The sequence below is a fragment of the Lipotes vexillifer genome, unplaced genomic scaffold, assembly GCF_000442215.2.
Source record: "Lipotes vexillifer unplaced genomic scaffold, Lipotes_vexillifer_v1.1 scaffold855, whole genome shotgun sequence".
Lineage (NCBI taxonomy): Eukaryota > Metazoa > Chordata > Mammalia > Artiodactyla > Lipotidae > Lipotes > Lipotes vexillifer.
In genome coordinates, this window is record NW_006769393.1 from 559,775 (window position 1) to 565,208 (window position 5,434).

The 5,434-nt window shown below is 36.5% G+C and overlaps 1 pseudogene; it reads right to left on the reverse strand.

Annotated features, from left to right (window-relative positions):
• Positions 1-1,345, reverse strand: part of LOC103090780 (metalloendopeptidase OMA1, mitochondrial-like) — a 9,264-nt pseudogene extending 7,919 nt beyond the window's left edge.
• Between the last annotated feature and the right edge of the window lie 4,089 nt (positions 1,346-5,434).

Consider the following 5,434-nt stretch of genomic DNA (forward strand, 5'->3'; position numbering starts at 1 on the left):
GCAAAGTCACAATCTTCATGAATGCAGCTCTATAATTCCTGCATCTGTCCATTACTATTAGCATTTTCAATGACTTTGTGATATAAGAAACTTTTAAAATTGTATTGCATGACCCTTAATTTCAGCAACTTATTTCCAGCATCACTGACCTTGATCATGACCTTATCTGTCCTTCAAACATTGCTTAATGGAAGTCTGTGCACCGAGTAGGGATAATGGTCCATGGACTAAGTAAGCATAGGTTCTGACCATGTTACTTACAATGACTGTAGTCCCCTATCCCCAACTACCTCCTTCTAACAAGGGCCTTGGAAGTCTCAGTGATATAAGCTGCTAAGGAGAAAATGTGGAGAGGATAAAACAGATGAGGTGGGTACTGGTCCCAAGTAGGGAGGTATAATGGACAGTAGCATGTGTGGTGGAGGGTCTGATACAGGAGGAATAGAGGTGTAGTGGTGTTGTACAGGGACCCATAGGCGCCATGGATCAGCCTCACCACACCGCCCCCCGCAAGTCACTGTTCCCCTCCCTGGGGTCCTCACCTTCATTTCTCATGGGCAAATTGAACAGTTTCTTATCTTAGAGCAGTAAGAGATATTTACATGAGTATGACACATTTTCACTGAAGAGCTTGTGTTAGGATGTGCTTCTGCCACATGAGGACAATGAGATTTTGTTACCTGGGAAAAAATTGTAACTTTCCCGTACCTGGGTGTCCCCATCCTCATTGGAAAGGTGGTGTGTGAAGGAGTTGAGATTACAAATGAGGAAGAGTTTATAGAATGTCAAATGTTACAGAAATACATCTTGATTATTATCTTGATATTGTCCTTAAGGTAGGATAGGATTGGGAGATTGGGACTGACATATATACACTATTGATACTATGTATAAAATAGGTAACTATTGAGAACCTATTGTAGAGCTCAGGGAACTCTACTCAATGCTCTGTGTAATTGACCTAAATCAGAAGGAAATCTAAGAAAGAGGGGATATATGTATATGTATAGCTGATTCACTTTGCTGTACAGTAGAAACTAATACAACAAGGTGAAGCAACTATACTCCAATAAGAATTAATTAAAAAAAAAAAGATAGGATAGGATTTCTCAAATGAGGAAACTCAGTCTCAGCCAGGTCAAGGACCAGAGATGAAGGAGCACACAGTTTACCAGCAGCAGAGTTCTAGAACCTGGTCTTGTTACTTTCACCCCAGTCTGTTTTTATTTTTGCTTCCCCCATGCTCATCCTCAGAAACCAGGTTGTCTCTGATGTAACAATGTATGAACTTTAGTTAGGAGGTGTTTTTTCACTACAAAAGGGTAACCTTACCTGCTACATTCATGATCATTTAGATAGCTTGTTTTCTTTTAGTTTAAACCTAAAATTAAATAATCTAAATAAAGAATATATTTTTATAGTTAGAAGGGAATTTTCTGGTTAAACGTCTCACAGAGCTGGATCCTGAGGCTCTGAGTGGTTGATAAATCGCTTACCTGGTGACAAATGAGCTACAGTGGTAGCACCAGTGCAATAGCCCCTTGCCCATGCATGTCACCAGGCCCCGTGCTGCCTTACCTTTACAGAGCGCCAAGTTAAATCAAGAGATAACGATCTTCAGAAGCAACATTAAACACTTCACGCAGTACCTGACAGTAGACTCCTAAACCCCCAACACAGTCAAGCCAGGAGTCTTAAGAACGTTTACATACATATTTGGAAGATGTATTCAGCAAGCAATTGTTCTTAGGTGCTCTGAGTGAAAGAAAATAGTTTTGATCGGGAAGGAGATGAGTCGCTATCCCCATATCTTGCATTGGAAAGAGGGTGTGGTGCAGTCCTCACTAGAAAGCAAACCTGGGAGGAAGGTGGGCAAGACTCCCAGGCGGAAATCTGTTGTCTTTGCTGCAGGACCACTCACCTACCAACCCATCAGTCACCAGCTTATATGTTTCTCTCCACTGCTTCCTTCACTCTCCAGTGGGGAGAATTCTCCTCTGTCCTTTGGCTCATGAAACAACCTGGGTTTCTCTGACTCTCCCCACTTCAGCTAAGAAGCCCACATTTATGGTTAATCAAACTACAAATGCAGAATTGTCAGTCTCTGGGTGGCTTCTTTAGAAACAGCCAGGGGCTGCATATTTGATGCTTTGAAGCACATTTTCACCCCAGGAGTTAAGCTAACGTCTGTTGGGAATTGTCTCCAGCTCTGTCACTGTTGAAACAGAAGCTCCTCCATAAACCCCACTTTTATGCCATGAAAAGATTCCACTCTACGCTAAGATGTTAAGAATAGTTTGGGGGAAATGTCCTAGTCATTTAAAATAAGAAATCAGCAAAACTTCCACAAACCTTCATGTTAACATAGTGATTCCTAATTTACAAAGCACTTTCTCCTGGCTAGCCTTGCCCCTGTTTGACTTTAAACCACAGAACAACTGCATTGGGTAGAAAGAGTTTGTTGTGGAAATCTCCCTTACACTCCATCCAGTTCCAATGACAAAACTCGGGTCCTTGAAAAAGCCATGCTCCTCTCACCACCAACATCTGCTCCCACTATTTTCTCTTTCAGGACTTCCCAAGGGAAACTTACCCACCCTCTCCCCCTCTATCCCTACTCCAAACATTCCTTATGTGCATAGGAATGAAACATAGAATCATGTTTCTATCTTCCAGAGTATCTGAAATCAGTTTCTGGTTATTCATTTTTCAGTATGATTATTTTAATATTTGTCACCCTATAAGGTTACACATCGTTTCTGTGCTTAGCTTACTATTATATCTTTAGCATATGTCTAGCATATAATAGCTCAGTAAATACTTCAGAATGAAATGAATGACCACCACCCACCTTCCTTTTCAACTGAGAAATCTGAAGCTCAAAGCAACATGCCAAATGTCATGTTACTAATAAGGGTTTTTGATGTCAGAGAGACTTGAAATCTCCAATTTCAAATTTTAGCATTGGCATTTACTCATTTGGGTGATTTTCTTTAAATCTCTGGTTCTCTTTTCTTTTATCTGTTAAATTCATAACATAGAAACTAAAAGGATTGTAAGTTCTATAAGAAATAAATTACATACAGTGTTTGTGTACTCTTAATATACCCTTAATAAATCCATTCATATCTTTTAAGTCAGTTAGTTGGACCACTGATCCTAGGCTATGAAGCTATTTCTATATATTTCAAAATCATCAATATCTCTTCTTACAAGAGGAAAATCTGAAGCAGAGGGCAAGTAGTCAGTGCTAAAAGCAATTGTTTCTCTTTATCTTTTCTCCCTTAGCTCATAATGCAGTGACAGAAAAGACTGTGAAATAAAATTTTCAAGGCAATAGAAATGGAAGCAAAACTAATATTTATTTAGTTTATTTAGCATCTTCCTAAATGCCTGGTATAATGCTTGTTGCCTTGTCAATTTTTCACATTAACAAGGATTGTTTGAAAGACAAGCCCAAGATGGAGATGTTTAAGAGAAAATGAAGAGTTCTCATGGTAAAATCAGAGAGTGAAGTCACAGTGTTTTTACTGGCAGATTTGCTAAGGTATGGAGCTAAGGAAACAGCCAAGATATTAGTTAAAGAAGTTGTCTGAAGAGAAGGCTTATTCAGTTTAAAATCAAAAAAGGAAAGAAAATGAAAGAAAGAAAAAAGAACAAAAAAAGAAAAGAAATAAAGAAAAGTAAGCATTAAATATCAAGAGATGTTCCACTCAAGTTTCTTGACACTTAATCTTGTGTTTGATCCATCAGGCCACCTGTGTTGCTCTATAATATTATTATGTCCAATGTATAATTTATATTTTCTGTATTGTATTCCAAAGCTATTAAAGGCAGGACACAGACCAAAGATATATAGATATATAAATCGCAGCATAGAAATAGCAAGGGAATATAAAAATATTACCCTTCAAATATTCTATTTCAGGCTGAAAATGAAAGAAGGATATTGGAAAACCCACACGTATATGACTTAATATATATTATCTAGTTCATTTAACTTCAAAACTGCTTTAATACAGCTACATTAGAAGCAGTAATTATACATATTTAAAACTTTGGCTGGAGAGAGCTGACTGAGAACATTGACATGGGTAACAAGATGTTTGTGTAAGAGAACATGCAGGGGACTTGGAGTCAAAAGGAACTGGGATCAAATTCTAGCTCTGCCACTTATGATCTCTGTCATACTTAGGTTAGAAAATGAAATCTGGGGTTAGTAATGCCTACATCATAGGACAGATATGATTAAATAAGGCTGAAATAAGATTGAAAATAATAATTATTGAAAATAATATGAGTAGCTTCTATATACTAATACTTGTAATACAGTCTACATTTAATAAATACTGTCTTTTTCTCCCAAAAGCATTTGTTGTTTTTAAATAGGAGAGAAAAGATAAAGTATCTTTGAAATACTAAATGATGTGCATCAGCCATGCTGCTGGAAACAAGAAAGTAAATGTGCTTTGCTTATCAGAATGGTGCCACTGTCATCTACCATGCACCTGTTTCTTTCCTTCCCCTCCACCTTTACCTCAACTATTGAAGGAAAAAATTGATTGAGGTGATGCCAAGGCCTACCTTATTCTAAAGGAGACTGAGGTCATACAAACATGGTCAAGCAAGCTGGTGATCTTCAGGAAGGAAAAGAATTCAAGCATTTTTTATTCTGCATATATAGACACCCAAGTCATTATATTTTTCTTGACTTATTGCACTGGCTAAAACATCTATTACAATATTGAATAGAAATGACTGAGTATTCTTCTTTGTTCCTAACTTTCAAGGGAAAGCATTTGGGTTTTTTACCATTAAATGTGGTGTAAATTATATGATTTTCATAGATGCCCTTTATTAGACTAAGGAATGTGACTTCTATTTCTAGGTTGATGAGACCTTTTTTTTCAGGAATGGATATTGGATTGTGATACATGTTTTTCTGCATCTACTGAGATAATCATATTTTTTAGCCTGTTAATCTGGTTAATTAAATTGATGAAGTCAAATATTAAAATATTAAGCCAATCTTGCCTTACTGGGATATAACAATTTTGATCATGATATATTATCCTTTTATATATGATTTGACTTAAGTTAGCAAAACTATATTAAGAAATTTTGGATGCATATTCATAAGGAATATAAATCTGTAATTTCTTTTTCTTATAAGTTCTTTGTCTGGCTTTGGTATTCAAAGAACACTATCCTTATAGAAAGATTTGGGGTGTGTTCTTTCTTCAAATTTCTGGAAGAATTTTTAAAGAATTGTGCTTTTTCTTTCTTAAATACTTGGTGTAGTATAATTCACTATAAAAACAGCATGGCCTAGAGTTCTCTTCGTGTGAGCTTTTTCACTATATTTCAATTTTTAAAATAAATATAGCGCTGTACAGGTTATTTATATCTGCTTTCATGAGCATTGGTATTTATT